Source organism: Dermacentor andersoni, chromosome 4, assembly GCF_023375885.2.
Source record: "Dermacentor andersoni chromosome 4, qqDerAnde1_hic_scaffold, whole genome shotgun sequence".
Classification (NCBI taxonomy): domain Eukaryota; kingdom Metazoa; phylum Arthropoda; class Arachnida; order Ixodida; family Ixodidae; genus Dermacentor; species Dermacentor andersoni.
The window spans coordinates 173,861,691-173,885,361 of record NC_092817.1 but is presented as its reverse complement, the minus strand read 5'-3'; the positions used below and the strand labels follow the sequence as shown (position 1 = coordinate 173,885,361).

The following is a 23,671-nucleotide window of genomic DNA, read 5'->3' as shown; positions in this document are numbered from 1 at the left end:
GATCATTGTGGCATCGCAAGGGATATGTCTGCAACATGGAACGCGTAAACCGCTCCCTTTTCGACACCCACACATACACATTGAAATCACCGACAACGACAATGAGGTAGTGTCATCGCAGCTAATTCACGCAAAGTGTGTAGCCATGAAACTTACGGACTATGAGTCATTGCATTTTTTGCTTGCTTACTGGGGTACGAGCCATTGATGATGACATTTTTCGACATGCTGTTTTGTATGTTGTATGCGTGATTAGAAAGAATTTAAGCACTGTTCGCTTGGCTTTGCTGAGGGCTTGAAGCCTCTGTCTGACGGGGCTATGAGGCATTGGATTTTTTGTTTGATTGGGAGTTTTCGTGTTGCTATACTATTTTCTCATTGACACTTTTCATCGAATTATAATATTTCAGAAGTAGAATAATTAATTAGGGCTAGTTATTTAATTAAGCCGAATAAAAGATTTATCTGAGTATCTCCAAGCGATGGCAAACATTACCTTCAGTGTGTTCAGCTACGTTGTATTTCCATATTTTTAAAGTTTGGCTCAAGTTACGTGGGACACCCTGTATATACGCATAGGTATATACATTGTTTGACTATGCGTATGACTTGCTGTTGAATTGACACCATGTAATTATTCGTCCCCTCATTAAAGATCATGAGTCCCGATTTCTCTGTGCTAAACTTAAGGTCTAGGTTTGTCGCTGCCTTGCCATAAATATTCGCAAGTGTCTAAATCACGTGCGTTGTCCGCTAGTGGCAGGATGTCGTCGTCATACATCAGTCCGGGGACCTTCTGTTGCGCGATTTGTCTATTACTCATGCAAGATAAATAAGACCCTAATTAACTATTTTACAGTCGCCCCCCCCCCCCCCCCCCCCCGACAACAGTGCCACTTTGAAGTGATCGCGCATCGCGACAAGCTTGGAGAGACCGGTTTTCACGCCGTCCATTTCTAGCCACCCTAAAGCTGTGACTTGGGCGTTGCGCCGCTAAGCCAGAGGGTGTGGGTTGGAATGCCAGCCGAGGTGGGCGCATTTCCACGGCGACGAAACGCAATAAGTGTAGCGTACCATGCATTGTGTGGAAGTTGGAAGAACGCCCAGGTAGTCAAAATTAATCGGGAGTCTTTCACTACGACGTGCGTGATAATTATATCGTCGTTTTTGCTCGTAAAACCGAAGGATTTATTATAATTCACCTTAAACAATCAATCTATTCGCAGCAAAGCACTCGTCCTAAATTTCCGATATTTTCCGTCCCAACCCAGATCTTATCGGGTCCGCACTGCCCCATCTGTTACGAATTACGGAAAAACATTATCCAATGCTTTCCCCCAGACATTTGTTATTAAGGTAAATAGCATTATTTGCCTTTATTCCGACATTTCGAACCTGTCTGTCTGTCTGTCTGTCTGTCTGTCTGTCTGTCTGTCTGTCTGTCTGTCCGTCCGTCCGTCCGTCCGTCCGTCCGTCCGTCCGTCCGTCCCCTAGGTATGTGCTCCTTTCATTCCTGATGACGCAAGGAAACCAAGCCTGATGCCACGAATGCTCAGAAATCTATTAGAGCAAATAATGCTCCCGCACAGCATTTTCATGTACCGTGGCGCTGAGGCGTTTCTCGTACAATGTAGGAGAATACATTGTAAAGACAGAGGTGCACGGTTGGGTGCAGCTGTTCTAAGTTCATCAACTTGAATTGCGTCAAGGAAACCTGTCCGAGTATTCGCACCTGCTTTATAAGGTGCCTGCTGCGCCATCAATATACAGGCGGTCTTCTTTAACGGCACCAAATATTAAGGAATAGATCAATGTAAATCTTCCTGACATTATTGTTATCATTCGAGTGTTCAGATGGTAACCTCCGGATACGGAGCAAGTTGAGCAGTTGTGTGCGCAATTTAGGAATGTATGTTAATTATCATTTAAATAATTGTTTTTGGGTGGCTAAAGCAAATTAGCAGACTGGAGCCTGTCTTCGACATATTGTAGTTGAGCGAATATATGCTTATTAATCATGCTTCTGTAAGAGCTAAGAACAAATATTTTGTAATTAAGCGTTCCCTGAAAGCCTAACTGACGCAGAAAAAGATCGTGGGTAACATCGACCTGACCGCTTCCAGCCTTTCGAGATAGTGCGACGAATGGCACGGCTCCGTGAGCATGTTCCTTGCGGCCAGACGACTGTCGATATTTATTCACATCGTTTTTCCGAAGGCAAGCCGTTTAAAGTTGAAATGTCAATGTAGCAACGAACGTGCGGTGCCGAAAACGTGCTTGGTCACAGAAACGATGCACGATTGAATGATAGTGCAGATTTAGCGCGTCATTGATCTCAAGGCATTGCGCTGCCGCCAACGGAAGCAAGATAACGAAGTTGGACTGCTTGGCAGCTTCTTACGGGGCCGTGCCGGCCAAAGGCGGCAATACTGACGTCACAGGCGCATTTTTTTATCGGATTCGCTTCAAGAAGGAGATAATGCTACAAATGCAGTGTCATTCGTTCTTGTCTCGAGGATTTAAACACGGGTTTTAATGCTCTCCACACCGCGTTTGTTTCCAAGAGTAGGTGTAAGCAGGAAAATGTTCACTCACACACGAAAAAACACAAACACCCTCGCACGCACACATACGCACTCTCTCTCCCTCGCACGAGCCCACACTCTCTTCCTCACAAGCACTCACACGCTCTCTCCATCGCACGCACACATATCCATGCGCACACGAACACGCACTTTTGTCCGCAGGCATGCATGCTGAAAGACGAATACGCACGGTAGCACCCGTGCACATTCACACGGCGTCATGCATGCGCCGCAAGCACGCAAGCGCACGCACACATGCACTAACACGCAGATGCAGGCACGCACACACACCGCGAACGCTCACACACGCATACTCGCGTGCAAGCATATGCAAATACGGAGGCACTAGCACGCGCACACACTCTCCCCTCGCACGCACACACACGCACAGTCTCTCTCTCCCTCGCGCATACACAGGCAATTTCTCTCTCGCACACACACACACACACACACTTTCTGTCTCCCCCGCACACAAACTCACTCTCCCTCACACGCACGTACTCTCTCTCCATCCGTCATACGCACACACGCCCACACACACACACACACACTATACGCACAAACAGGCATCCATGCGCGCACAAACACGCACAGATTTGTTAGCAATCGTGCATGCTGAAATTCGAAAACACGTTGACACGCGTACACGTTCACACGCGGCCACGCATGCACCGCAAGCGCACGCACACACGCCGCGAAGGCTCACACACGCATACACGCACTCGCGCGCATGCAAACGCAAATACGGAGGCACACGCCCGCACAATCATACACAGAGCGCACAGGCGCATACAACCATACCCAGGCGCGCTCAAGACATGCACACGCATAACCACTCTGTACCATCTCGGCTGCTTCTCAAAAACCGGCGCGTGCTAACAGGCTGCATAGCACTCCCTCTACCATTACCTTGGCCACGGCGGCCGCATTTCGACGGGGGTGAAATGCGAAAACACCCGTGTACTTAGATTTAGGTACACGTTAAAAAACCCCAGGTGGTCCAAATCTCCGGAGTCCCCCACTACGGCGTGCCTCATAATCAGAAAGTGGTTTTGGAATGTAAAACCCCTTAATTGAATTATCATTACCTTCTCAATGCCAACTGTAATAACCCGCCTTATGGTTTAAATTTGGCGCTTTTTCAAGTCATTAAGCCCTCTGGCGGGAGGGTGCAAAACGATTTCTTCCTGTAGTGGGACTTCACCGCCCCTGTTGACCCGTTTTAACTGCTTTAACGCACCACCAATCTTCTGACTAAGTGCCAAAATACATATGTTGTTAGAAGGGGCTACCCTCTTGTTGTAGTCGGTTGAAACTTTTTGACCCTCAGCCGATATTCTGAAATATAATCGCCAAAAAAGATTTTCCCATTGAGTTACACTTGTGCGTTGCTGTGAAGTTCCCAAGGAGAATGTCCAGAATTCCTGGACATGCCGATGACATAACTGTTTTTATTACAGGCAACGTTGTCTGACATAAGACGCTGTCTGACTTAGAACGGTGGTCCGTGATAAACTGCTTAAAAATCAACCCTAAGAAAACAAAAGTTATCTTGTACGCGCCTAGAGGAAAGTTGTTGACAACTAATATGAATTTGTGTCTGGGCAGTGAGCAGTTAGAGATAGTGGATACCGTTAATATCCTTGGGGTGCGTTTTACAAAGCACCTTACCTGGAATAAGCATGTTGATCATCTCCAATCTAAATTGTCATCTGCCATTGGTGTTATTGCTCGTCTGCGTCGCTTACTCCCGACCAAGGTAAAAATAATGCTCGGGTGGTATCTGTCATGCAGTACTGCGTCATGGTGTGGGGTACAACTGGTGTAACAAACTTGCACAAACTACATTTGCTACAAAAAAGAGTTGTGCGTTACATAGCTGATGTTCATTATACGCACTCCACAGAACCACTTATTTCTAAATATGAAATTCTTCCTGTATTTTGTTTTTACAATTATAGGTTGATGTTGTGCTACAAAAATTTCGTAAAATTTGGCATTGATGATACAATTCATTTGGCAAAACTTTGAGAAAATACAAATATTCGACAGACCCGACATAAAGAAATGTGGTTCGTACCCACCCCAAGAACCTCCTATGATGAGCAACCTTTATCTCATGCATTACCTTCGCTTTTAAACCTATTAGACCGACAAAAGTTTGATGCCTCCAGAAACCGAAACTCTCGCATTAAACGTTTTTGTCAACTTATTTATTTGCAAGACTAGACCATGCCTTCTTATTCTCCTAATTTTGTTCCCCACTGTTATTTATGAGTGTTGATTATTTCTTGCCGTCTTGTTTCACTCTGTATTACCCGTTACATTGTGATGCTTTTTTTCATCTCTTGTGTATGACTGGCTGTCATCTTGCTGTTAAGCCAACTTACAAGGGGTCGGGACCTCGTCAAGCTGTCCAAGCTTTTAGTCCTGTACTCCTCCTTCTTTAAGGAAATAAAATGATTGATTGATTGATTGATTGATTGATTGATTGATTGATTGATTGATTGATTGATTGATTGATTGATTGATTGATTGATTGATTGATTGTATGGCAATAACTCTATTACGAAGATTATGGCGATAATGGCGTGACGACGATGGCATGGCGACAGTTGGATGACAAAGCTGGAATGATGATAATGAAATTACCACGATGGTGGCCTAAACTGTTAGAAAACTGGGTCTCTGGTTCGGCGTAGAAGACGTGACGACGATATCATGACGAAAGTCGGACGGCGAGGTTGGAATGACGACGATGGAACAACCGCGAAAACTTACCTAGGAGTCCAAGCTGGCACATAACTCAAGCCACTGGGTGTGCTTAAGAGGATAGATAGATAGATAGATAGATAGATAGATAGATAGATAGATAGATAGATAGATAGATAGATAGATAGATAGATAGATAGATAGATAGATAGATAGATAGATAGATAGATAGATAGATAGATAGATAGATAGATAGATAGATAGATAGATAGATAGATAGATAGATAGATAGATAGATAGATAGATAGATAGATAGATAGATAGATAGATAGATAGATAGATAGATAGATAGATAGATAGATAGATAGATAGATAGATAGATAGATAGATAGATAGATAGATAGATAGATAGATAGATAGATAGATAGATAGATAGATAGATAGATAGATAGATAGATAGATAGATAGATAGATAGATAGATAGATAGATAGATAGATAGATAGATAGATAGATAGATAGATAGATAGATAGATAGATAGATAGATAGATAGATAGATAGATAGATAGATAGATAGATAGATAGATAGATAGATAGATAGATAGATAGATAGATAGATAGATAGATAGATAGATAGATAGATAGATAGATAGATAGATAGATAGATAGATAGATAGATAGATAGATAGATAGATAGATAGATTCAAAACGCCTGAAGTAGGCAAAGGATGCTGCCGTGATTGACGGTAAGCGTGCAGACACGGACACAAGAGAACCAACAACAGCAACGCCGAATATCAACTGAAGGGGGGAATGTGGCGCAAAAGAAAGTCGCCACAAAACTTATCTGCGCATGCTCATGTATGGTAGCGCCACCTGTCAATCAGGCAGACGTGCGGACCTACGCGAGAGATAACTGTTTAGGCATCTCATTTCTTCTTTATGCAAGTTAATCGAAGGCTGGCTCACGCATTAGCTTCCACTACTATTGATATGCCAGACATCGACCATTAGACGCATTTCTTCGTTCTTGTGCCTTTACAAAACAGCGCATTCATCTAAATTTGCGGTACATTTACAGTCTCGACAGTGCAAGAAAATATCAGATGATGATCCTCCCTTAACCGAAGGTTAAGCGGTTGCGATTAGCATTCAAGCAATCTAGCAACCACGTAGTAACCCTGAAGTTCTCTAAGGTATCTTTATTTAGAAACTGCGGTGCTCCTGAGATTTCAAGTGCTTCGAATATATTGCGACATACACTGCCTACGTGATAGGCCCGTTTTGCTATGATCCTAGCTCGCCAGGGTCGTCCAGCACCATTACGGCAGGACGATGACTGTATGCCAATGGCGCCTGCAATCACAACGATGGAATTATGAAAAAATGACGTCGATAGAACGACGATGATGTGACAATAGCACGACGATAGTGTCATAAATGTCGACAGCGTGACGTATACGGCAAGAGGACAATGAGATGATGATGATGAGTGTATGACGAAAATAGCGACGAGTGTACGACGAGGGTATAACGAGAATCGGATTACGACGACAATGGAACGATCGCGACGACATAACGACGGTGGTGTGACAACGAATGTATTAGGACGACACAGTTATGATGATATCATGAGAACGGTGGCATCACCACGATTGAATGGCGACAACATGATTAAGATGGAATAATGTCGATGAAACGATGGAAGTATGTCGACAATTTGATGACAGTTCTCAAGTGATGACGATGGTGCGATAGCGTCACGGGAACGACATGACTACAACGGTATAACCATGGCTGCATGATGACGATGGAATGAGCGCGATGGCATCCCGATCCTGAGGACATACGTAATGGCTCCAGTTGAGACAACTTGGGTCACATGAAGAGGACGGACGGACGGGTGGACGGATGAACGGATGGATGGATGGATAAAAAAAATCGTGCACACCAAGCCCCTCATTACGACGCCGTGGCTGTTACATCTGTCTCTAGCAGCAGTTGTTCGATAAAATCGCTTCACTTTTTTGTTTTATTTTAATGTATGCTTTCTGTATGATTATATGATTGTAAAAATGTTTATTGAGTGTCCCGAAGATTGATTACCGGGGCTCAGGTCTTCCACGTCGGGACATCCAGTCTTTGCCTAGTCGCCGTTTCGCGGGCCTCCTGGATTGCCCAGATTTGGTCAGCGAGCATGGAGCTGTGCAGGGCATCGGCCCATCTCGCCGAGAGAAAATCGCGATTAATGCATTTAGTCTTTGTCTCATATTCCCAGAACATGTGTTTTAGTGTAGCAAGTTCTAAACCGCAGACCTTGCAGGTGCTGTCGTGATAGATCTATGGGAAGAATCTATGACATGCTAGCGGGTTTGGATAAGTATATAAGTCTGTAGTTGGCGCCAGATGGTCGCTTGGGCTCTGCATAACTTGCTGTTAGGCAGAGGAAAACTTCGTCGCGCCAGATGGAAAGCCTTAGTTATTTCATTGCATAGCTGTTAGCCTGTCCTTGTCTGCGTCAACCTCGAGCGGTGTTCCGCGACGGTCAATTACGTCGCGTGCAGCGCAGTGTACCGCCTCGTTAAGGCTGCATTCATTATGAAATCATACATTGGTATTTAATACGGCAGCACACTACGCCGACACAACAACCGCCGCAAGTCACCGCACCTCCAGTGCATATGCCGTAATCGCTGCTGCAGCCGTGCAGTCACCTCCGACGCGCGTGAGAAGCGCTACACCCTTTCCACCTCTCATTATTTGTCAAACAGAAATCAAAACAATAAAATAAAGCGCATGAAGGGCCAACTTGGTACAGTAAGAGCACTTTCTAATGTATATATATATATATATATATATATATATATATATATATATATATATATATATATATATATATATATATATATATATATATATATGAGAAGAAAGGGGGTTAACCGAGGGTGCCAGATATTTATTAGTCATATCATGAGACGCCAACAAAACACTTACACCAAGGAGACAACATACGGGAAATTACTTGCGCTCAATAAATGAAATAAACAAACGATAAATTAAGGGAAATGAAAGTCGATGGAAATACAACTTGCCACAGGTGGGAAACGATCCCACAACCTTCGCATTACGCGTGCGATACTCTACCAATTGAGCTACCGTGGCGCCGTTTCGGCATCTACTTTCTTGGGCATTTACGTTTCCTAGTAGAACCCTGGGAGTGTTAGCCAGTGCCAGCTGGCTAATCTCCCACACAGCGAAAGTTGTGGGATTGTTCCCCACCTGCGGGAAGTTGCTTTTTCACCCACTTTCATTTCCATTAATTTAAAGTTTCATTATTTAATTTATTGAGCACAAGTAATTTCCCCTATGTTGTCCTTGTTGAGCTTGTTGGCTTCCTATGATATATATATATATATATATATATCTATATATATATATATATATATATATATATATATATATATATATATATATATATATATATATAATGGAAGGTTTTTCTGTTACAACGCCGTATTGATGTGGTTCTATTTGGACCAAACATATTCAACCGATTTTCGGAAGTTGGCGGAGTGCTTGAAGCCTGCTCCATCTCCGCAGCAGGTCGGCCCTGTATTGCACCATCTCGTGATACGGACGCAAGCCGGCCAGGGTGCCCCCCTTGGGAACGCATGCGGGGGATGCATACAGGCGCTAGAGGTAAACAGCTTCGCTGTAGAAAGTGTCTGGTGTGCGAAGAATGCTAATGGCATTGAAAAGCGAGTCATAGAGTGGGCACGGATGAGCACTGGTACCTGCTTTCCCAGTAACTGAAGAGCGTCGTCAGTCAATATTAATCCGTGCATCGTATCGCTGCTGTGCCACGGCCCATCTGTCCCGGCTCTCCCAGGAACTGACTGGTACCACGAATGTAATATTTTCTCAGGGCCGCAGTTTTTATGGTCGTCAGTTTTGCGGAGTTGCAAATAGCATGGCCGGGCCTAATTCAGGCCCGACTGAGGCCCGGATCACATCTGAGCCCGAAGCTCCTAGGCCCAAATCCGGTCTGGGCACGAGCTGCGTACCCGGTGCGAGCCCAGTACAAGGACCGGGCAGGGCCCGGTCTTTCGAGTCAACCGGGGACCGTGCAATGCTCTACTCCGTACATTTGTAGTTGTGACAGAGCATCTGGTAGATTCTACGTCGCTCTCAAAACGCAGTCTTAATGCTTCGGAGCACTTGCATAAGCAATCTATTGCGAAGGCCGCAACTAATGCGCTTCCCCATCCACAACTCCATAGCCGCTGGCTTTCGGTGCATTCCCCCGTAATGGATATATTACCGAGCAAAAAGCAGGCAAACAGAAAAAGTAAACAAGGCAGAAAAAAAATTTAAACAAGAAAAGTAAACAAGGAAGAGAATATCACTCGCCATCCCGGCCATGCGAAAGCGGATATCCAGCGAAGCTGTGCAAACCGCCACTAAAACTGCTGAGGGGGTGGGGGGGGGGGGGGGGGGGGTATCTTTTATATATACATCATTATATGGCTCATGAAGCGAAAAATCTGGCGTTAACATCCGACGAAACCAAAATCCATGCGACGAAGTGACGACGTCATGTTCGACGCGATGACGAAACGTGATTACGTCAACACGTTGAACGTCGCGTGTATAAGGTGTTCACACCAAAGGTTGCGTGAGGACATCATCCGTCAAACGTTACGTTACGCGGTAACGGAATCGCCACGAGACGATATTGTCTGGCGACATAATCTGATGATGTCATCACGTCAAAAGTAACGTCATGCGATGACGTCTTCGTAAAGTGATGTGTCACCTGATCACGTCCAGTTCTACATATCGTCGAGCTCCACATATTTGATGATGTTACCTGATGATGTCCTATCCCGCATATCCAATGCATCAAGTTCTATATCCCCAAGTTATGTTTTCGGGCACGTACCCTGTAGAACCTACCCATGCAATGAGGGAAGTTGGCGTGAAGGAGGTTAGATACCTAGATTCATGTTGAAAACTGGGTGACGTTGCCAAATAATTCTAATCGCATTGAAAGCAAATAGCACTACTAACCTGTGACAGGTATGACAAATTGCAATGGAAGAACAACGAAGTTTGACAAGGCGTGTCGTTTATTTCAAAACTCAACAACATGTAGTGCCGCAGAGTGCAGGTAGCTCTGCTCTTTCGAAGTGCCGTCGCAAGAAGGCCTCCTCGAATATTTTATTCTTTTTTGTAACAAAACAAGCAAACAGCTAGGGACAAACACGACAATATCGGTTAACAAACAATACACTGCAGGACGCTCTCACGCATACCGTTTGCTCCATTCAAGCACTAACTATCTTTAACCATTCGTCAAAAGCGGCAAAAATATAAAACCCCGTAACACCGGATTAGCTTTTGCTAAAGTTTCTACTTGAGTAAATATTTAGTAATATAGTAAATATTTCTACTTCAACATGAAGTAGAAATATTTTACAAACTATCTGTGACTTTCGTAACAATTAAAAGATGAAGGTTAGTGACAGAAAGGCGGGCGAAGTACATTCTGTACACTATAGTTCTCGACGCGAGCCGAATTATTTACGGGAGTGCTCATTCAGATTTATTTATGTTTATATGACATGTTACACAAAAGTGCCTTTATCTACAAGTACTGCTGAAAGATGCGCTACCTTCAAAAGCAATCGGCTTCAACACATGAGGCACCATCTAATACGCCAAAGAGCATTTAAATGCGTAGGCATTTCTAAGCCTGCCCAACGAGGAATTTGTCCGTCAAGTACAACAATGAATGGCTCGTACCCGTGTGAGCAAGCAAAAGATGCAATAGCTCATATCTACGTAAGGCAGAGGCTACAAGCGCTCAGCAAAACGAAAGGAACAGGGCACACATTCATTTAAATTGTCCATTCAATACCGAACAGCATACGTTTCAGTAAAGAACATCCGAACCATTAGCAAAGAATTGCATGCCCCCTCAGCAAATATAGTGGTCGTTTTCAAAGCATTCCCTAAATTAACCTTAATTCACCTTACTTTAATTAACACCAAAGGTCGTGCGTTAGACTCTCACCAGAGGTCGTGGATACGAGTGCGTTAATTAACTTTGGCTAATTAACTTTACCTTAATTAGGAGCAGTGGTCGTGGGTTCGAGTGCCGAAGTGCATCCTATCTTGACTAAACCTACCTTATCATGTTCGATAGCGAACATGATCAGCGAACGACCGATGAGGGCTGATAAGGGTTTATGCTGGTCGGATCAAGTCCCATAACATTGATAATGACGCCGGGATGCATGCAGATGAGCAAGTGGCACAATGCTTATGCATACTTAGGCATCTACCAGAGGAGTTTCTGCGTGAACTTTTTGTCTTGTAGTCTGGCAACATGCGAAAGCAACTATTCAATTTGCGCGCACAATTCAAAATTATTTGTTTGCTACCACGCGTTGGCATGGACGAATTGGCCTGAAAAGAGGACGAGTAAAATGGAAGAAGTCAGGAATTGAACAAAACCATTCTTCTTTCATACCGTAAGCACAGACCACGAACATGTGGTCGAACGAAGCAGTAAGAAAAAAAAATCAATAAAAATTACCTCGGTTCGACAACCAGAAACGTGGAAGGCAGAGAGCTATGCAAGGTGAATGGTGACCACGTCGCACTATCGAAGGCTCTTGCGCAGCCAACTTGACAATCACAGTGGCAACTTCAAGGCTATATTTCAATGCTCGCCGCAGACGGCGAGCAATGGCGAGAGTAGCAATATTAAGCCTCGTTCTGATTCCCGACTAAATCAGCAAAGAACGTCCGGAACAACGCACAACAAAGAAGAACAATATAGGTTACTTTGGTGTCCGAACAAGATTGCGGCTGACTAGGCAGTCTGGAATCTGCGCGTAAGAAAAGATAGCGACATTTTATGTAAGTTTAAAGCTGTTCACGCCGTGTTTTCTTATCCTATCAGAATCAAGGTATCAAGGGTTAAGCAATGATATCTTTTTCTGGTGACTTTAGCTGCATTCAAGCTTCAGAAACATGTTCCAAATATGCTCTAGTACTTGGGACCCAAACTATTTTCGCAGCCGTCAAAGTAGACTGGTGTCAACGCAGGTCAGACTTGTAAAAACCTAAACCCTTTTGAGATTGCCAAACTACAGCATCCAAAAGCGTCAAACCACGCCATTTTTAAAGATGTTTCATTTCCCCCTATGCGTTGGAAATATCTCACATGTTCAATTTCCAACTAGCTAAGCTTTTAGCCTTTAGCACTGCTCTCAAGCACCAACCGCATAGGACGCGTTTCAGACGGGTTTTTCATGAATGTCGCGGTGAGACACTACTGCGTAGATTCCGCATTGCCGCAGCGACTGAAATGAATTCATTGCAGTTGCTGCATTAAATTACCGGCACACAGGATGGCGACTGTCTGTCATCATCGCATGGGCATCGTCAAGTGTTGAAACAGGTCAGGTTACAATGAATGAGTGCGGTTACACTCAGACATCCGAGCATTCTGGCTATCCTGCTGATAGCCACTGTAATAGGGTGTACAACATTCCAAGTTCGGTATTGCTAAGGCACTCACTCACTGAATCTGCGGGCTGCAGTTCAACGCTACACGCACGGAAAATAGCTGCACCAGTATGTGTGTTTGTGCTTCATGGCTTCGACTGACTTAGCGATGTAACTAAACTGCCACGGGCATTTTAAGTAACCTTAATAAACACGACATATTGAAATCTGCACATGCTTCCCGGCAAACTTCTGGTTTTCCAACACTCAAACAAGAGAAGAAGCTTGCAAATAGTAACGGCAAAAGCAAGAAAGAAGAGTGATGAACACAAATGAACAAGCAAAAAAAAGCTGTATTCTGACGTATTTACATGCCCTCATGGTAATGCGTTAGCAAGAATATGCCACTACTTACGCCAGGCTGACGGCGCCTCGTACTGGCAAGCGCGGATTTGAAGTCGCATTACACAGTGTTTGCAGTTACGTTTACATCTCGTATAACTAAGCGATGAGTACCTGAGAAAATGGAAAAGGTGGATAATAAATTTCTGATGAATTCGCGCTCGCGGTACATACAACGTCCCTATGAGCAGGTGTGATGTCACTGCCTACAAAGCACCTGCTGACCAGCGGTAGTCTTTATTAATGCGAAAGCATTATACGCCCCATTACGCGAAAACCCGTCGGCGTAGTCGACGTGATCGAAAGATGGTACCAAAGATAGCCGACGGTAGGAACCACAAGAACACGTCACAAAATGCACGGATTGACGTCAAATTTCTCACGGCGGCTTCTGTAAGCTAAGTAAACTGATAGCTTTGAAAACAAAATTTGGTAAATTTCGGTCTGGGTGGGAACCGAGTCCGGTCCTCTAGGGTGCGAAACGAGCATGCCTCGCCGACACCACGGCGGCTCCACGGCTCTCGTTGACTAAAAGTGGGCCTAGTGCGTACGTCATTGCACACGTGATGGCGCAGCCAATGGGGACGAAGTGGCGCTACGTCATGAGCTTATAAAGGGAGTGCATAAAATAAAAAACATTAATGTTCAGTTGGACGGCGCTGAGCGGTCTTCCGAGTTAAAAAAAATTAGATAGTCGGGTTTTAGGTGCCAAAACCACTTTCTGATTATGAGGGACGCCGTAGTGGAGGACTCCGGAAATTTCGACCACCTGGGGTTCTTTAACGTGCACCTAAGTCTAAGCACACGGGTGTTTTCGCATTTCGCCCCCATCGAAATGCGGCCGCCGTGGCCGGGATTCGATCCCGCGACCTCGTGCTCAGCAGCCCAACACCATAGCCACTGAGCAACCACGGCGGGTGTCTTTCGAGTTGTGAACTCCTCGCGGCCAAGCGAGCACGTTGAGACGCTTTGCGCTCTTCGATTTGGCCTTACCCAGTCGCAGTTAGAATGTAGGCGAGAGCTAGCGTGGACGAGGAAAGCGCAGAAAGAAGATATGTTGCACCAATGGGAATATAATCCTTTCGCATGCCCACACGTAAGCAGTCTTGAGTGTATCTGCCGAATGTTTTTTCTTAACTTCATTAAAACATGTTTTGACATTCATTGCATAAAGAAGTGAACGCAGGCTTCCTCACATGTGCGTAAACATCGCTCCTCATGACAGTGTGAACACAAGTGGTGCCTCGCTTTCCGCGATACATTTCATATGAGTAGGCACAGAGAATTACTTGCCTCCAAGTGGAGTGTGAATTTACCGCTCTAAAACGTTGGAAGAGATAATTAAAAGCGACAGAAACAATGCTGAAAGTAATACTCCGTTGTCGCTGGCGGCAATGAAAGGCTCCGGCATGTCTGAAACTTAGACTAAAACAATCCTGCTTGCAAAATAAGATTTAACGTGCGAGATTCTACATGCAGAAAATCGTTTCCGTGCCTACCAACTTAGCGCACCGCTCTTTTTCTCGTCTACCCAACGAGGAGCAGCAGCGATATGACGCAGTGGGCATTGCCACTTATACCATCAGCGCCTTTCGGAAACCTCAAACCACGAAGCCGGTCGATGCCGACTCTCAAGAAACGTAGTCTAAATCTGCGTGAAGATGCAATCTGTGCAGCTGTTTGATACTCAAGGTGTTTTTCGATCACAACTGTTGTTCTGTCTCATCACTTTTGGAATTGGTCTCGAGCTTTTCTTTGGTCGGACGCTAGATGATTAGACAATTTGCCAATTTATTTATCACTTCCTCAATGTCTAAAGCAGAAAACAGAGGGGCATGTGACAAAGTGTCAAAACTAAATTTACGGCGAGATAATTAGGGCACCGTCGACAGCATAATGCAGAGCAATTGAGAGCAACTCATTTGGAGATACCGGAGCAGCGCTAAGGTTGCGATCTAAAGCCGCTGCAGAGTGAGGAAAGGCCTATCGTCTTCAATCGCGGCTCGAGCCAAATGCATTGTGAAAGAAAGCGAGCCGAGTGGCCAGACGCACGCTGCTTGAATCACTTGCACAACCGCGTCCCACATACACCGGCGCGGCCGGCCCGACCTGACCGCACGCGCGGGGAGCTGCTGGACGAAAACCGGGTCACCGTCACACCAAGACACTTTCCGGCCTGGCAATGAAATATCCGCCACGCATATTCGCGCCTTGTCTTGTCGTGCGATCTAAGCATTGAACCCACGGCAATGGCACTGACACGATGAGGTATCAGTTGTTGTGGTTTACGCCACTCGGCAGACGAGTCACAGCTGATGGGAACGTAGATCTTTAGTGTGGGCTCAGTGAGGGCAAAAATATGGGACAGCATGACCTCAACTGGTGTGATTTTTAAATCTCCCGTTCGAATGGCGCAGTAAACGCTGTTGCCAACTTGCGTGCTATGATAACGAAAGGGCCCCACCGTGGTCATCATGCGGGCCTGCATATTTTCGGCCATGCCGTGAAATGACACTCGTTAGACTGAGCTACGTGCAGAGCGCGTAATAAGTCCAATTTGATGTTCTCACAAACTCAGAACAACAAGAATGGAGGAATATCATCGTAGAATGCCGGCCATATATGATGTTCCTAATTTTTTTTTTTTTTTTTTTTTTTTTTTTTGCTCGGAGGCTACATCCTGGCACGTCGAAACGTCCTAAGTGATGAAAAAACCGCAGATTGGGAATTTTCACAATGCCTAAGTGCACTATTGATTTTAAGACACTTAGACATTACAGGTGTGTACGTCATCAGATGCTGATCGGTAAAGCGCGGGCTAGGGGATTTATAACAAGGAGCGATGGGGGTGTGCAAACGCCACATACTGCAGAGTTTATGATTTCTGGCTTTTCAGCTCCTAATAAAGGCCCTCGCTTATTTTATTTAATGCTATACTTCCTATGCCTTGAAACAACTTAGATGCAATCACTTTTGACAGCTTTTAATCGAGTAAGAGCATAATTTTGAAGTTATAAGTACAAAATACCGGATAAACTGTCTTAACTGTTACAAAACACTTTACCATGTTTTTGGTGCCCGCCAATACTTATATAACTCCCTATTACCCCTGATACCGTGAAGCATACTGGTGCCCAAGCCAAGGGCGGCGCTCTTTGGTCGAATACTAGCAAAGGTTTGGATGCGTGCACGGTAAAACTATGGTCCTTCAATACGAAGGACCCTGGTAAAACTAAAGCTCTCCTAAAATTGTCTGCTGCTGTTGATGCAGAAATAACTATGAACCAGCCATGGCAAATTATTTATATCTAATTTTATGACATCGTCTCGACAAGCTCGAATGCGGAATTGCAGCTAAAGTGTTTTGCTTTTGGCTGTTCTCTTTTTTGCACGTCCTTTGGAAGTGTGCTCATTGTTCGAGCCTATCCTACTCTTTCACATTCACACTGCTATAGTACAGTGCATAGTAAGCTCGCCCTGCTGAAATGCACAATTGAATTACGTCTCCACTTTTTACAACAGTTGTGATGGTGAAATTGTGCCACCACTCATACATATGTAGTTGCCACTTAATTTAGTCAAATTCATATATGATTGGTTACTTTGGCTTTGGGCTGGTCGGTTACATTAGAAATATAGATAATTTTGCCCTTACACTGAGGCCTAAAAGCTTGCCAGTATCTTTACGACACGCATGATGAAACACACTCAAATTAAGCAAGCTCCTTCAGTTCTCCCTGCTTTGGAAAAACGGATATCCCTCTATTTCGTCTCTCATTTAGAGAGATCGACTGAGGGCAGAGAGAAAGGTTAAGTTGCGTGCCTGTTTCTACTTTAGCAGCTCACAGCATGCGCAGCAAACTACGCACTATAGTGCGCGCCAACAATCCCGAGAAGCTAGCGCAGCTTTTGAGAACTCACGATTGATTAGGCAAGAAGACGTCAATCTGAGGTTTTCCTAGCGGAACCTAATTCTCCTTCATGAAGCCACCAACATATGCATCTTCTTTTTTTCACAGAAAGCTCCACTCCTATAAATCACGGCTATTTATTGTTTTAGCTTCTTTGACGGGCATCAGGAGTCTGATAGATTCTGTCCTAACGGGAATTTTACATATTTCTAGGTATAAAGCCAACCGTCAGGGACCTAATATTTCAATAATACCCTACACGCCCTTCTTTGAGAAAGTCCTGCTACGACACTTGATGGTGTGAATTTGCCAAGACAAGCGATGGTCGCTACAATCTTCGCAGTAGGGAACGACTGCCTCTGAGCTCCTGAACAAAATATTCCGCAAGCATAACCCGCTCTTCTCCCAAAAAAGTGGAGCACTGCGGACATTTCGTGTCGCTTGTAGAGTTTTCACGAACACAATTAAGAAACAGCTTGTACCAAGGCTCGCTTACAGGACGTTGATGGCTTGCATGAGTCACGTGGCGGAGGAATACACTTTCAGCAGAATAGCTGCGCACTTTGTCAGGCTGCATACGGTCAGATTTCATCGCCATTTGTTGTAACTGTGGCTCACTTGAAGCACGGAGCACTGTAGTGGTGCTTTGATTATACGGACGGAAGAACGGGCTCGGTGCGTTACAGACAACGAAATCCGCAGTCCTCATATGTTGCACGTGGTGCTGAAGTGCAGGCAATGAAGGAAGAACTGCCGCATGCCGCCTGACTACAGGCACCCGTAGTCCTTCCCGTCCGATGACCAAGGATAGATGAACTCACGACTAGTCTCTCTTGAGCATGCACACGCCGTCGGTGAGTGCCTCAGAGAACGTCTTACGCTTGTACTCGAAGAAGTAGAAGTTGATGAAGAGCGCCAGTCCCAGCATCCCCTGAGGCATCGCCACCAAGAGCAAGTACCGGGGATACCCGCAGTCGTAGAAGATAGTGATGAAGCCGTGAGCGATTATGAGCACGTGCTGCACGATCTGAGCGGTGGTGAGGTGCTTCTTCCACCACACGTAACGCCGGTACTCGGGCCCACAGGCGGCAAGGAAGTAGTAGCTGTACATGACCACGTGGATGGCGCAGTTCATGATGAGGCCGAACAGAGTCTGCCCATCGCCGCCCAACGTGAAGAAGAGCCAGCCGTTGACCACCACCAGGGAATGGTGCATCACGTGCTGGCGCGTGATGTGGTCGTACTTCTTGCGCAGCACGAAGAACACCGTATCCAGGAAGTCGGCGACGCGCACGAACAAGTAGAAGTAGCCGTAGTACATGATGTTGAGCGAGTGCTCGTCCGTCGAGTAGTTCATTCCCTGACAGAAGAGATTGTAGCCGCCGTAGAGGTAGGAGTTGGCCAGGAACTTCCAGCAGAAGAAGGCATTGGACACTACCATGAACACGTTGTAGACATTGATTAGCCTTTTGATGGGCAGGGGCTTGCGTGACGCCATCAGCTGTGGTCCGAGGACGTAGATGAAGAGCAAGTAGCTCGACACTATGACCGTGATGAAGACGGGATCTCCCACGGGATACCAGTCACGCGTCCTAGGGTCAGCCTTGGTGTACAGCCACTGACGTAGCTGGTCCACGTAGTCGATCCTAAGCGAGGCCATGGCTACGGGTGCTGTCCGTCTGATTTACCGCACGGAAGATGTGAACGACGGCGGCTTCGTCGCTTGGCCGGCGAACAATTCAAGTGGGAGAAAGTGTGACGACGGACCGACTTTCGCTCTTAAAGGAGCCGAGGGCGAGGGTTGGCCCCTGCTTATTGCCATGTGGGTCAGGATTACGTAAGTGGGACAACGCGGTGGCGTTGGCCCCGCCGGATGTGGGGCACTGCCGCTGAGAGGCCCGTTGGTCGGCCGTCGCCCCGAACGAAAGCTTATGCTCCGGCTGCCAAGCGCGCTGCTGCATTTTATGCGCTGTTTCCGTGCGGAATTTTGACGGTACGCACAGCACGGGCGCGTTGCATTTGTGGCTTGAACTGTGGCAAGACAGTGCTGAGCTCAAAGCATTCGCACATTGTTTGTTGCTGAAGAGAAAACAAGCAGTGGACATTCACACCAGTATGCTGCATACGCCAATATATTGCAGCGCTCGTTATGGCGTCGCATGGTAATTGTCACAGCTTTCCTACAGGGGCTTCCTCTTCCTTATTTCTACAAAAAAACGCAAACCGCTTTTTTTTCGCAAATAGCTCGGAATAATAGCGTCCGAAATACAAACAACGTAAAATGAACGCAAATGAAAGAAAAATCAAACAAACTTCGGCGACAAACAACTGAGTCGATCAGGAAATATAGATTGTGTATAGTGCAGTACTTGGGCACGCTGGTGATAACTGTAGGAACCCAGTATTAATACTAGAATACCACCATGACAGAAAGAAGCGCAACACATCTATTTTTACTGAAGGTAATAACAGTATTTTGGATCCCAAAATTTTAAGATATTAAGCGTCGATGTTTAAGCGTCCTTGCCTATAGTAGCAGTATGCCTGCACTGATATGATCGAAATGTACGGACCACAAGGACATCTGTGAGGCATTCTCACAAAGTAAGCCTGTGAGCGTCTGCATGGTATGTTTAACCCCGCAAAGCCCAAACATAATTCCATGGCAAATAAGATTACAACTTGTTGACCTTCATTTCTAGACATGAAGGGGGGGGGGGGCACACTCCCAATAAATATAATATGTCACTTAAGTATCATTTGATAAGTATCGGAACGCTATGAAGTTACAATAATTGAAACCTCGTAGTCCCATTCGTTGTCATATGTCCACTATTTTTGAAGCAAAGCTTTCTTTGCCGCTTCCTTCAACTGTCCCACTGCTGCTGCTGCTGCTGCGGCCTTGCACGTCGCGTTGGGGACTGGTTGAGAGCTCTCGGCAGGGGTGCATGGTACGAGATAGGAGACGTCAACGACATTTCGGTAGAGCGGGGCCACAGTGACCTCTGACACGCCCTGAGAGACTCAAGAAAGCGACGCCCTAATTAGCCGTGACCCCGTGCTCACGCGCAACAGCAACGACAGTCAAGGGAGGAGGTAGGTAGGGAGAACGATAGAAAGGGAGTAGAGAAAGAAGAGGCTGGGCATCGCTTGCTCAAACCGCATGTTAAACACATTTTAATTTTCAGCCGATACAATAGACGACATATAGACAACTCACGTTCTAGGGTGGCTACGTTCAACTTTCGAAGCTTCATTACCAAAACAATTTACCTTACACTTACGGTCCTTCAAAGACGTCAAACGTCGCTAGGGTGGCATTCCAAACTAAATCATGGTGAATTCCTAGCAAAGCTAAAATACACTTTTTTGCCAACACACATGTGACCTTTTGGTTCCGTTTCTTCGTGACGCGAATGCGCTTTTGTGCTCTATTTCTCTTGTACTTTGCTTTCTTGTGGTGTAGAACGTCTTTAAACTGGGGCATCGGGGTTCGCTTGACGAAATCGCATGTAACGAAAACAAGTTACACTATTATCGATGATATCTCTGCAACTCTACAACCCACGTATCTTACTTTGGTATCCTTGTGTAGAGGAAAAAATCTCATTGCTCGATCATCCATGTGTCGGGTCCGCAGATGGCGCGATTGTTGCACCGCGCACGACGCAATCGGAGCTTAATTTAGCCTCTCACTCAATGTTCAGGGACGCACGGCTCGGCAGTACGTTTGTCCACCCGAGCGGGAGCGGTCGCGTTTTAGAGAGCTCACCGTAGCATAGCAAGTGAAGCTTACCAAACACAAACTCGTCCCCATCGGGAGTTAGAAGTGCCACAAGTGTGCAGTTTATTCTAGGTAGGTCGCGCTTGCTCGGCTATGGCCCCCGGCGTTCGACACATAAATGGCGTAAAGAGACTCGGACTGCGAGACAGAATGAGCGATCACGATTGTAAAAGTAGAACGTAAGACTCCCACAAAGTGTAGCACACGAGAGGCATGTCAGCTTTCCAATGCGTGAATAAATTTACCTTGCACATTCGTCTACGTTCATTTCTGTACCCCAGTGCTCATACACCTTCTGCAACACACACGAGACATTTCGCAAACGTATCTCATCGCCTCTCCCTCTCTGATACAGCGTGCACAATATTCGGAAAAGCTGCATTCTCCACGCGCGCATTTACTTTCGCTCAGAGATTTGTCATAGCGTTCTGCACATTTTCGCCATATTTTGTCATGGTGGTGTTTGTAGTACTGCCACCGCAAAGCGCTAAATTGTGCGCCCTTCGTAGAACAAACTGAGAACGCTCCAGACCTCTTGAATTAGTAATTTACTGTCAAGGCCAGAACTACATTCCACGTAGCTTCATATTTGCGTATACATCACCCATAACCTGGCCCTTACTGTCACCAAACACAAAGAAGGGGCCTTACTTATCTCACCGAGGGTATCAGGCGAACCCTCTATCCCGCATGAAAATAACCGCAAAAACGAGGGTTCAGTGATTCCATCTAATTCCATGTAATTCCATGTAATTACATATAAGTATGTTCATAATTATACCAGGAATGTTAAATTTTTTTTACATATTGCACTTGCTATGCCACGAATTTCTACTGAATATGAGCCATGAGTAATGCAGAGGTATTTCAGGGCACTGAGAAACCTAGCAAAAAGCGTCAGGGGGGAGGGGGCATTTTTAGCACTTCCTAAAGGATTTTTCTTTTCACAGAAGTTGTATTTATTAAAGGAGTGTTTAACTTCCCATGCTAGTTTTTGCTAGAGTTGCTCCCAAGTTGGCTGAGCTTATTCTTGGTGCCATTTGTAGTCATGCCAGGAGAGTGGAGAAAATTTTGCACCACTCGTAACACACACCCAACTCTCCGGAGCATTTGCAAGCGTAATTAATTGCAAAACCCGCTAATAGCACAGACGTTATCAAATTTTGACGCACATTATCCATAACCCGTCTCTTAGTTTTGGTGCATTGTCTAGTTCACCCAGAACACCGGGAAACAAACTACAAACCTCGTATGACACATGAAAGTAAAGTAAGGAACGAGGGTTCAGTAATTATTTCCAACGCTTCTATTTAAGCCAACTTCGTGGAAGTTTCATTACACATTAAACTTAAAATTGTTCCTATTTTAACCTAAACTGAAATTGGCACAGTGTGCAGTTCTTTTTGGAAGTCTGTAAAGCACTGCGAATAACGGCAGTATGACACTTTGGGCCGTTGACATAAGTAGCTTTCTACAAAGGCTGTAATTAGCTTGCACATATTAAATATTTATCCTAAGTGACAACATGCTTCCTACTTCAAGAAAATACAAACATCGTGTACCGCATAGTTAACCGAAGAGAAAGGGTAAAAAGCAACTACATGTATTGTAAAACACGTAAAAATTGAGGGAACGCTACTTCCTTGGGAGACTATAAAGGCAAGCGGGATCAAACTAGCAGAAAAAAGAGCGGACGTACATATGACCAATGTCCTGGCGAAGTGAAATATGTGAGGATAAATTACTTCCTTGGTAAAATTTCCTCAATAAGTACTCAAAAGCGGTATAGCGGGGTAGGTTTCAAACGAACCATTCAAATACGGGCAACGTTTCGAAGTATGTTATTTAATTGCAAGCAACTGAAATTGTTATACCAACTGCTCGACAAACAACACGCTGCCCTTCCACTCTGTAAAGAAGGATGACCAGAGAAGCTGTGCATGTGGGCCCCTTAATGGCGAACTGCACCTCCACCACGGTTCAGCCAGGCGTTGCACTGTCTTCGAGATAGGCCCACGTACGGGGAGTTTTGTGCCTGCACACGGACACGATCCTGCGGGAACTAGCCCTTAACAGCTTCGTTGTAAAACAGTTTCGTGGGAAATTAAGTTGATTAGCAGGATCGCACAAATCTGCTGTCCTTTTGTGCGCGTCAGCGTCTATAGACTTGTCAAAGTCGAAAAGCGTATATGTGTGTGAAGTGTAGGAGGCCAGTCACCTGGTAGGAATATTATGTACATACATCGGCAGGCTACTTTAATCAATTCTGTACAAGCCGCACGTGTATGTCGCACGGGTAAGCAGGCGCCCTACTGCGGCTCCCACGCTAGAGGGGGTGGGGGGGGGAAGCGACCTATTATGAGCGTTGAGTGCCAGATCGACTAAGACGCAATTGTACCTCCGCGCAGTTCATGGAGGCTTTACAACCTCTTTGGCCTCCGCATGCTTTCCGCTCTCGAAGGTGGCCCACGAGCGAACAATCCGGGCAGCTCGGCAGCAGCGCCAACAGCGCGCCAGCTGATTGTCGGTTCCATCCGGACAGTGATTCAATAAATATTTGGGATGCAGTTAACGTCGCGTTTTCCCACAACATAATTTTTAAGGCGAAGCTTTCTTTGCCTCCTCCTTCGACTTTTCCGCTGCTGCTGTTATTGTTGTTGTAGTAGTTGACGCGTCGGGGAGGGGTTCGCAGCGTGTATATGCATGGCAAGAGCGCGGCAGAGAGGACAGTTGACGCGAGAAACTCGTTTGGACAATGCC

The 23,671-nt window shown here is 45.5% G+C and overlaps 1 non-coding gene and 1 pseudogene across 1 annotated transcript; both read right to left on the bottom strand.

Moving 5' to 3' along the window:
- Positions 1-8,385: 8,385 nt before the first annotated feature.
- TRNAT-CGU (transfer RNA threonine (anticodon CGU)) lies at positions 8,386-8,458 on the bottom strand. The gene has a single exon. It is a non-coding gene; the product is annotated as a tRNA-Thr (tRNA).
- A 1,949-nt stretch (positions 8,459-10,407) lies between these two features.
- LOC126530675 (very long chain fatty acid elongase 7 pseudogene) lies at positions 10,408-18,832 on the bottom strand (annotated as a pseudogene).
- Positions 18,833-23,671: the final 4,839 nt, after the last annotated feature.